The sequence below is a fragment of the Oncorhynchus keta genome, unplaced genomic scaffold, assembly GCF_023373465.1.
Source record: "Oncorhynchus keta strain PuntledgeMale-10-30-2019 unplaced genomic scaffold, Oket_V2 Un_contig_3977_pilon_pilon, whole genome shotgun sequence".
NCBI classification, from domain to species: domain Eukaryota; kingdom Metazoa; phylum Chordata; class Actinopteri; order Salmoniformes; family Salmonidae; genus Oncorhynchus; species Oncorhynchus keta.
Window position 1 is genome coordinate 1 of NW_026287534.1, and position 11,098 is coordinate 11,098.

The 11,098-nt window shown below is 45.1% G+C and overlaps 1 long non-coding RNA gene across 1 annotated transcript; it reads right to left on the bottom strand.

The window, feature by feature from the left end:
* Positions 1-4,746: 4,746 nt before the first annotated feature.
* Positions 4,747-10,897, bottom strand: LOC127924354 (uncharacterized). Its single transcript, XR_008117698.1, has 7 exons — positions 9,028-10,897; positions 8,535-8,864; positions 7,614-7,746; positions 7,119-7,338; positions 6,352-6,846; positions 5,760-5,869; positions 4,747-4,972 (listed from the first exon to the last, which is right to left on the bottom strand). It is a non-coding gene; the product is annotated as an uncharacterized LOC127924354 (long non-coding RNA).
* Positions 10,898-11,098: the final 201 nt, after the last annotated feature.

Sequence of the window (11,098 nt, forward strand, 5' to 3'; positions counted from 1 at the left end):
TCAATGTGCTTCAGACTGTTATTTAGACTGGTCCCAGGTCTGTTGATTAGACTGGTCCCAGGTCTGTTGATTAGTCTGGTCCCAGATCTGTTGATTAGACTGGTCCCAGATCTGTTTGTGATGTCTTGGTACTTTATGGTCACTGTCACCATAGGAGACAGCACAAACAGATCTGGGACCAGTCTAGAGTTGGACATGTTTCCCAGGTTTTCAGTTAGCTTTCCCAAAATTCCCAGGTTTCCTGCTTATTTCTAACTGGTATTTCTGGAAAACCTGTGAATTTGGTGAAAGTTAAGTGAATCTTTCAACCCTATAGACCGTGATCCCAGGCTGCGCCCTGTAGCACTCACTTCCGTCATCATGAAGTGCTTCGAGAGACTAGTCAAGGACCATATCACCTCCACCCTACCTGACACCCTAGACCCACTCCAATTTTCTTACCGCCCCAATAGGTCCACAGACGACGCAAATCGCCATCACACTGCCCTATCCCATCTGGACAAGAGTAATACCTATGTAAGAATGCTGTTCATCGACTACAGCTCGGCATTCAACACCATAGTACCCTCCAAACTCGTCATCAAGCTCGAGACCCTGGGTCTCGACCCCGCCCTGTGCAACTGGGTACTGGACTTCCTGACGGGCCACCCCCAGGTGGTGAGGGTAGGTAACAACATCTCCACCCCGCTGATCCTCAATACCGGGGCCCCACAAGGGTGTGTTCTGAGCCCTCTCCTGTACTCCCTGTTCACCCATGACTGCGTGGCCATGCACGCCTCCAACTCAATCATCAAGTTTGCAGACGACACTACAGTGGTAGGCTCGATTACCAACAACAACGAGACGGCCTACAGGGAGGAGGTGAGGGCCCTCGGAGGGTGGTGTCAGGAAAATAACCTCACACTCAACAAAACAAAGGAGATGCTTGTGGACTTCAGGAAACAGCAGAGGGAACACCCCCCTATCCACATTGATGGAACAGTAGTGGAGAGGGTAGCAAGTTTTAAGTTCCTCGGCATACACATCACAGACAAACTGAATTGGTCCACTCACACAGACAGCATCGTGAAGAAGGCGCAGCAGCGCCTATTCAACCTCAGGAGGCTGAAGAAATTTGGCTTGTCACCAAAAGCACTCACAAACTTCTACAGATGCGCAATCGAGAGCATCCTGTCGGCTGTATCACCGCCTGGTACGGCAACTGCTCCGCCCACAACCGTAAGGCTCTCCAGAGGGTAGTGAGGTCTGCACAACGCATCGCCGGGGGAAAACTACCTGCCCTCCAGGACACCTACACCACCCGATGTCACAGGAAGGCCATAAAGATCATCAAGGACATCAACCACCCGAGCCACTACCTGTTCACCCCGCTATCATCCAGAAGGCGAGGTCAGTACAGGTGCATCAAAGCTGGGACCGAGAGACTGAAAAACAGCTTCTATCTCAAGGCCATCGACTGTTAAACAGCCACCACTAACATAACGTGACTGCTGCCAACACACCGACTCAACTCCAGCCACTTTAATAATGGAAAAATGTATATAAAAAATGTATCACTAGCCACTTTAAACAATGGCACTTAATATAATGTTTACAAACCCGACATTACTCATCTCATATGTATATACTGTACTCTATACCATCTACTGCATCTTGTTTACATACCCTACATTACTCATCTCATACGTATATACTGTACTCTATACCATCTACTGCATCTTGTTTACATACCCTACATTACTAATCTCATATGTATATACTGTACTCTATACCATCTACTGCATCTTGTTTACATACCCTACATTACTCATCTCATATGTATATACTGTACTCTATACCATCTACTGCATCTTGTTTACATACCCTACATTACTCATCTCATATGTATATACTGTACTCTATACCATCTACTGCATCTTGTTTACATACCCTACATTACTCATCTCATACGTATATACTGTACTCTATTTCATCTACTGCATCTTTATGTAATACATGTATCACTAGCCACTTTAAACTATGCCACTTTGTTTACATACCCTACATTACATCCAACCTCTCTGGGGAGGTTCTCAGTGCTTGGAAGGCCTGTCTCACCTCTGGGGAGGTTCCCAGTGCTTGGAAGGCCTGTCTCACCTCTGGGGAGGTTCCCAGTGCTTGGAAGGCCTGTCTCACCTCTGGGGAGGTTCCCAGTGCTTGGAAGGCCTGTCTCACCTCTGGGGAGGTTCCCAGTGCTTGGAAGGCCTGTCTCACCTCTGGGGAGGTTCCCAGTGCTTGGAAGGCCTGTCTCACCTCTGGGGAGGTTCCCAGTGCTTGGAAGGCAGCCGAGGTTGGTCCTTTATTTAAAAGGGGGGTATCAAGCTGATCCTAACCATTATAGGCCAATTTCTATCTTGCCCTGTTAATCAAAAGTGTTGGGAAAACTTGTCAATAATCAACTGACTGGCTCTCTGGTATCCAATCTGGTTTCTTGATGTCTATAGTATTCTCTCTGGTATCCAATCTGGTTTCTTGATGTCTATAGTATTCTCTCTGGTATCCAATCTGGTTTCTTGATGTCTATAGTATTCTCTCTGGTATCCAATCTGGTTTCTTGATGTCTATAGTATTCTCTCTGGTATCCAATCTGGTTTCTTGATGTCTTTAGTATTCTCTCTGGTATCAATCTGGTTTCTTGATGTCTATAGTATTCTCTCTGGTATCCAATCTGGTTTCTTGATGTCTATAGTATTCTCTCTGGTATCCAATCTGGTTTCTTGATGTCTATAGTATTCTCTCTGGTATCCAATCTGGTTTCTTGATGTCTATAGTATTCTCTCTGGTATCCAATCTGGTTTCTTGATGTCTATAGTATTCTCTCTGGTATCCAATCTGGTTTCTTGATGTCTATAGTATTCTCTCTGGTATCCAATCTGGTTTCTTGATGTCTATAGTATTCTCTCTGGTATCCAATCTGGTTTCTTGATGTCTATAGTATTCTCTCTGGTATCCAATCTGGTTTCTTGATGTCTATAGTATTCTCTCTGGTATCCAATCTGGTTTCTTGATGTCTATAGTATTCTCTCTGGTATCCAATCTGGTTTCTTGATGTCTATAGTATTCTCTCTGGTATCCAATCTGGTTTCTTGATGTCTTTAGTATTCTCTCTGGTATCCAATCTGGTTTCTTGATGTCTATAGTATTCTCTCTGGTATCCAATCAGGTTTCTTGATGTCTGTAGTATTCTCTCTGGTATCCAATCTGGTTTCTTGATGTCTATAGTATTCTCTCTGGTATCCAATCTGGTTTCCGCTCAGGTTATGGATGTGTCACTGCAACCTTAAAAGGTAATAAATGATGTCACCACTGACCTTGATTATAAGCAATGTTGTGCTGCTATTTTTATTGACTTGGCCAACGCTTTAAATACGGTAGACCATTCCATTCTTGTGGATCGGCTAAGGAGTACTGGTGTCTCTGAGGGGTCTTTGGCTTGCTTGCTAACTACCACTGTCAAAGAGTGCAGCGTACAAAGTCAGAACATCTGTGGTCTCAGCCACAGCCCGTCACCAAGGGAGTACCCCAAGGCTCGATCCTAGGCCCCACGCTCTTCTCAATTTACATCAACAACATAGCTCAGGTAGTAGGAAGCTCTTTTAATCCATTTATATGTAGATGATACAGTCTTATACTCAGCTGGTCTCTCGCTGGATTTAGTGTTAAGCACTCTACAACAAAGCTTTCTTAGTGTCCAACAAGCTTTATTTTGCACTTAACCTTGTTCAAAACACCTGCAAAACAAAGGTCATGTGGTTCGGTAAGAAGAATGCCCCTCTCCCCACGTGTGTATACCACATCTGAGGGTTTAGAGCTTGAGTTGTGCACCGGGGCCCCTCTCCTCACGTGTGTATACCACCTCTGAGGGTTTAGAGCTTGAGTTGTGCACCGGGGCCCCTCTCCTCACGTGTGTATACCACCTCTGAGGGTTTAGAGCTTGAGTTGTGCACCGGGGCTTCTCACCCCACTTTCTATTCTAGTTAGAGACAGTCTGCACTGTTCTGTGAAGGGAGTAGTACACAGAGTTGTACGATATCTTCAGTTCATTGGTAATTTCTCACATGGAATAGCCTTCATTTCTCAGAACAAGAATAGACTGACGAGTTTCAGAAGAACGTTCTCTGTTTCTGGCCATTTTGAGCCTGTAATCGAACCCAAATGCTGATGCTCCAGATACTCAACTAGTCTAAAGAAGGCCAGCTGTATTGCTTCTTTAATCAGAACAACAGTTTTCAGCTGTGCTAACAGAATTGCAAAAGGGTTTTCTAATGATCAATTAGCCTGATAAACTTGGATTAGCTAACACAACGTGCCATTGGAACACAGGAGTGATGGTTGCTGATAATGGGCCTCTGTACACCTATGTAGATATTCCATTAAAAATCAGCCATTTCCAGCTACAATAGTCATTTACAACATTAACAATGTCTACATTGTATTTCTGATCAATGTGATGTTATTTTAATGGACAAAAAAAAATGCTTTTCTTTCAAAAACAAGGACATTTCTAAGTGACCCCAAACTGTTGAACGGTTTTGTGTGTATATATATATATATATACCACCCGGCTACTCTCAACCCTGCACCTTAGAGACTGGTCACTTTAATAATGGAACGCTAGTCACTCTCATCCCTGCACCTTAGAGGCTGCTGCCCTATAGACATGGAAACACTAGTCACTCTCATCCCTGCACCTTAGAGACTGCTGCCCTATAGACATGGAATCACTAGTCACTCTCAACCCTGCACCTTAGAGACTGCTGCCCTATAGACATGGAATCACTAGTCACTCTCAACTCTGCACCTTAGAGACTGCTGCCCTATAGACATGGAACACTAGTCACTCTCATCCCTGCACCTTAGAGGCTGCTGCCCTATAGACATGGAATCACTGGTCACTTTAATAATGGAACACTAGTCACTCTCAACCCTGCACCTTAGAGGCTGCTGCCCTATAGACATGGAATCACTAGTCACTCTCATCCCTGCACCTTAGAGACTGCTGCCCTATAGACATGGAATCACTAGTCACTCTCAACCCTGCACCTTAGAGACTGCTGCCCTATAGACATGGAATCACTAGTCACTCTCAACCCTGCACCTTAGAGGCTGCTGCCCCATAGACATGGAATCACTGGATCACTCACTTTAATAATGAAACACTAGTCACTCTCAACCCTGCACCTTAGAGGCTGCTGCCCTATAGACATGGAAACACTAGTCACTTTAATAATGGAACACTAGTCACTCTCATCCCTGCACCTTAGAGGCTGCTGCCCTATAGACATGGAAACACTAGTCACTCTCATCCCTGCACCTTAGAGGCTGCTGCCCTATAGACATGGAATCACTAGTCACTCTCAACCCTGCACCTTAGAGACTGGTCACTTTAATAATGGAACACTAGTCACTCTCATCCCTGCACCTTAGAGACTGCTGCCCTATAGACATGGAATCACTGGTCACTTTAATAATGGAACGCTAGTCACTCTCATCCCTGCACCTTAGAGGCTGCTGCCCTATAGACATGGAATCACTAGTCACTCTCATCCCTGCACCTTAGAGACTGCTGCCCTATAGACATGGAATCACTAGTCACTCTCATCCCTGCACCTTAGAGGCTGCTGCCCTATAGACATGGAATCACTAGTCACTCTCATCCCTGCACCTTAGAGCCTGCTGCCCTATAGACCTGGAATCACTGGTCACTCTCATCCCTGCACCTTAGAGACTGCTGCCCTATAGACATGGAATCACTAGTCACTCTCATCCCTGCACCTTAGAGGCTGCTGCCCTATAGACATGGAATCACTAGTCACTCTCATCCCTGCACCTTAGAGACTGCTGCCCTATAGACATGGAATCACTGGTCACTCTCATCCCTGCACCTTAGAGACTGCTGCCCTATAGACATGGAATCACTGGTCACTCTCATCCCTGCACCTTAGAGGCTGCTGTCCTATAGACATGGAAACACTAGTCACTCTCATCCCTGCACCTTAGAGGCTGCTGCCCTATAGACATGGAAACACTAGTCACTTTAATAATGAAACACTAGTCACTCTCATCCCTGCACCTTAGAGGCTGCTGCCCTATAGACATGGAAACACTAGTCACTTTAATAATGAAACACTAGTCACTCTCATCCCTGCACCTTAGAGGCTGCTGCCCTATAGACATGGAATCACTGGTCACTTTAATACTGGAACACTAGTCACTCTCATCCCTGCACCTTAGAGACTGCTGCCCTATAGACATGGAATCACTGGTCACTTTAATACTGGAACACTAGTCACTCTTAGAGACTCCCTGCACCTTAGAGGCTGCTGCCCTATAGACATGGAATCACTGGTCACTCTCATCCCTGCACCTTAGAGACTGCTGCCCTATAGACATGGAATCACTAGTCACTCTCATCCCTGCACCTTAGAGGCTGCTGCCCTATAGACATGGAATCACTAGTCACTCTCATCCCTGCACCTTAGAGGCTGCTGCCCTATAGACATGGAATCACTGGTCACTCTCATCCCTGCACCTTAGAGACTGCTGCCCTATAGACATGGAATCACTAGTCACTCTCATCCCTGCACCTTAGAGGCTGCTGCCCTATAGACATGGAATCACTAGTCACTCTCATCCCTGCACCTTAGAGACTGCTGCCCTATAGACATGGAATCACTGGTCACTCTCATCCCTGCACCTTAGAGACTGCTGCCCTATAGACATGGAATCACTAGTCACTCTCAACCCTGCACCTTAGAGGCTGCTGCCCTATAGACATGGAAACACTAGTCACTCTCATCCCTGCACCTTAGAGACTGCGCCCTATATACATGGAAACACTAGTCACTCTCAACCCTGCACCTTAGAGACTGGTCACTTTAATAATGAATCACTAGTCACTCTCATCCCTGCACCTTAGAGACTGCTGCCCTATAGACATGGAATCACTAGTCACTCTCATCCCTGCACCTTAGAGACTGCTGCCCTATAGACATGGAATCACTAGTCACTCTCATCCCTGCACCTTAGAGGCTGCTGCCCTATAGACATGGAATCACTAGTCACTCTCATCCCTGCACCTTAGAGGCTGCTGCCCTATAGACATGGAATCACTAGTCACTCTCATCCCTGCACCTTAGAGGCTGCTGCCCTATAGACATGGAATCACTAGTCACTCTCATCCCTGCACCTTAGAGGCTGCTGCCCTATAGACATGGAATCACTGGTCACTCTCATCCCTGCACCTTAGAGACTGCTGCCCTATAGACATGGAATCACTAGTCACTCTCATCCCTGCACCTTAGAGGCTGCTGCCCTATAGACATGGAATCACTAGTCACTCTCATCCCTGCACCTTAGAGACTGCTGCCCTATAGACATGGAAACACTAGTCACTCTCATCCCTGCACCTTAGAGACTGCTGCCCTATAGACATGGAATCACTAGTCACTCTCATCCCTGCACCTTAGAGGCTGCTGCCCTATAGACATGGAATCACTAGTCACTCTCATCCCTGCACCTTAGAGGCTGCTGCCCTATAGACATGGAATCACTAGTCACTCTCATCCCTGCACCTTAGAGGCTGCTGCCCTATAGACATGGAATCACTGGTCACTTTAATAATGGAACACTAGTCACTCTCATCCCTGCACCTTAGAGGCTGCTGCCCTATAGACATGGAAACACTAGTCACTCTCATCCCTGCACCTTAGAGACTGCTGCCCTATAGACATGGAATCACTAGTCACTCTCATCCCTGCACCTTAGAGGCTGCGCCCTATATACATGGAATCACTAGTCACTCTCATCCCTGCACCTTAGAGACTGCGCCCTATATACATGGAATCACTAGTCACTCTCATCCCTGCACCTTAGAGGCTGCGCCCTATAGACATGGAATCACTAGTCACTCTCATCCCTGCACCTTAGAGGCTGCGCCCTATAGACATGGAATCACTAGTCACTCTCATCCCTGCACCTTAGAGACTGCTGCCCTATATACATGGAATCACTAGTCACTCTCATCCCTGCACCTTAGAGGCTGCGCCCTATAGACATGGAATCACTAGTCACTCTCATCCCTGCACCTTAGAGACTGCTGCCCTATAGACATGGAAACACTAGTCACTCTCATCCCTGCACCTTAGAGGCTGCTGCCCTATAGACATGGAATCACTAGTCACTCTCATCCCTGCACCTTAGAGACTGCTGCCCTATAGACATGGAAACACTAGTCACTCTCATCCCTGCACCTTAGAGGCTGCTGCCCTATAGACATGGAATCACTAGTCACTCTCATCCCTGCACCTTAGAGACTGCTGCCCTATAGACATGGAATCACTAGTCACTCTCATCCCTGCACCTTAGAGGCTGCTGCCCTATAGACATGGAATCACTGGTCACTTTAATAATGGAACACTAGTCACTCTCATCCCTGCACCTTAGAGGCTGCTGCCCTATAGACATGGAATCACTAGTCACTCTCATCCCTGCACCTTAGAGGCTGCTGCCCTATAGACATGGAATCACTAGTCACTCTCATCCCTGCACCTTAGAGGCTGCTGCCCTATAGACATGGAAACACTAGTCACTCTCATCCCTGCACCTTAGAGACTGCTGCCCTATAGACATGGAAACACTAGTCACTCTCATCCCTGCACCTTAGAGGCTGCTGCCCTATAGACATGGAATCACTAGTCACTCTCATCCCTGCACCTTAGAGACTGCTGCCCTATAGACATGGAATCACTAGTCACTCTCATCCCTGCACCTTAGAGACTGCTGCCCTATAGACATGGAATCACTAGTCACTCTCAACCCTGCACCTTAGAGGCTGGTCACTTTAATAATGAAACACTAGTCACTCTCAACCCTGCACCTTAGAGACTGCTGCCCTATAGACATGGAATCACTAGTCACTCTCATCCCTGCACCTTAGAGACTGCTGCCCTATAGACATGGAATCACTAGTCACTCTCATCCCTGCACCTTAGAGACTGCTGCCCTATAGACATGGAATCACTAGTCACTCTCATCCCTGCACCTTAGAGGCTGCTGCCCTATAGACATGGAATCACTAGTCACTCTCATCCCTGCACCTTAGAGACTGCTGCCCTATAGACATGGAATCACTAGTCACTCTCATCCCTGCACCTTAGAGACTGCTGCCCTATAGACATGGAATCACTGGTCACTTTAATAATGGAACACTAGTCACTCTCATCCCTGCACCTTAGAGGCTGCTGCCCTATAGACATGGAATCACTGGTCACTTTAATAATGGAACACTAGTCACTCTCATCCCTGCACCTTAGAGGCTGCTGCCCTATAGACATGGAATCACTAGTCACTCTCATCCCTGCACCTTAGAGACTGCTGCCCTATAGACATGGAATCACTGGTCACTTTAATAATGGAACACTAGTCACTCTCATCCCTGCACCTTAGAGACTGCTGCCCTATAGACATGGAATCACTAGTCACTCTCATCCCTGCACCTTAGAGACTGCTGCCCTATAGACATGGAATCACTAGTCACTCTCAACCCTGCACCTTAGAGGCTGCTGCCCTATAGACATGGAATCACTAGTCACTCTCATCCCTGCACCTTAGAGACTGCTGCCCTATAGACATGGAATCACTAGTCACTCTCATCCCTGCACCTTAGAGACTGCTGCCCTATAGACATGGAATCACTGGTCACTTTAATAATGGAACACTAGTCAGTTTAATAATGTTACTGTATGTATACTGTATACTGTATGTATATACTGTATTCTATTAGACTACGACATTGCTCGTCCTAATATTTATATACTTCTATATATTATACTTATTTATGTATATACTTATACTTATATATATTATACTTATTTATTTATATACTTAATTCCATTATTTTACTTTTAGATGTGTGTATATGGTTGTGAATTGTTAGATATTACTGCACTGTTGGAGCTAGAAACACAAGTATTTAGTCAGATATTACTGTACTGTTGGAGCTAGAAACACAAGTATTTAGTCAGATATTACTGCACTGTTGGAGCTAGAAACAAGTATTTAGTCAGATATTACTGCACTGTTGGAGCTAGAAACACAAGTATTTAGTCAGATATTACTGCACTGTTGGAGCTAGAAACACAAGCATTTAGTCAGATATTACTGCACTGTTGGAGCTAGAAACACAAGCATTTAGTCAGATATTACTGTACTGTTGGAGCTAGAAACACAAGTATTTAGTCAGATATTACTGCACTGTTGGAGCTAGAAACACAAGTATTTAGTCAGATATTACTGCACTGTTGGAGCTAGAAACACAAGTATTTAGTCAAATATTACTGCACTGTTGGAGCTAGAAACACAAGTATTTAGTCAGATATTACTGCACTGTTGGAGCTAGAAACACAAGTATTTAGTCAGATATTACTGCACTGTTGGAGCTAGAAACACAAGCATTTAGTCAGATATTACTGCACTGTTGGAGCTAGAAACACAAGCATTTAGTCAGATATTACTGCACTGTTGGAGCTAGAAACACAAGTATTTAGTCAGATATTACTGCACTGTTGGAGCTAGAAACACAAGTATTTAGTCAGATATTACTGCACTGTTGGAGCTAGAAACACAAGTATTTAGTCAGATATTACTGCACTGTTGGAGCTAGAAACACAAGTATTTAGTCAGATATTACTGCACTGTTGGAGCTAGAAACACAAGTATTTAGTCAGATATTACTGCACTGTTGGAGCTAGAAACACAAGTATTTAGTCAGATATTACTGCACTGTTGGAGCTAGAAACACAAGTATTTAGTCAGATATTACTGCACTGTTGGAGCTAGAAACACAAGTATTTAGTCAGATATTATATTACTGCACAAGTATTTGGAGCTAGAAACACAAGTATTTAGTCAGATATTACTGCACTGTTGGAGCTAGAAACACAAGTATTTAGTCAGATATTACTGCACTGTTGGAGCTAGAAACAAGTAAGTCAGATATTACACTGTTGGAGTATTTAGTCAGATATTACTGCACTGTTGGAGCTAGAAACACAAGTAT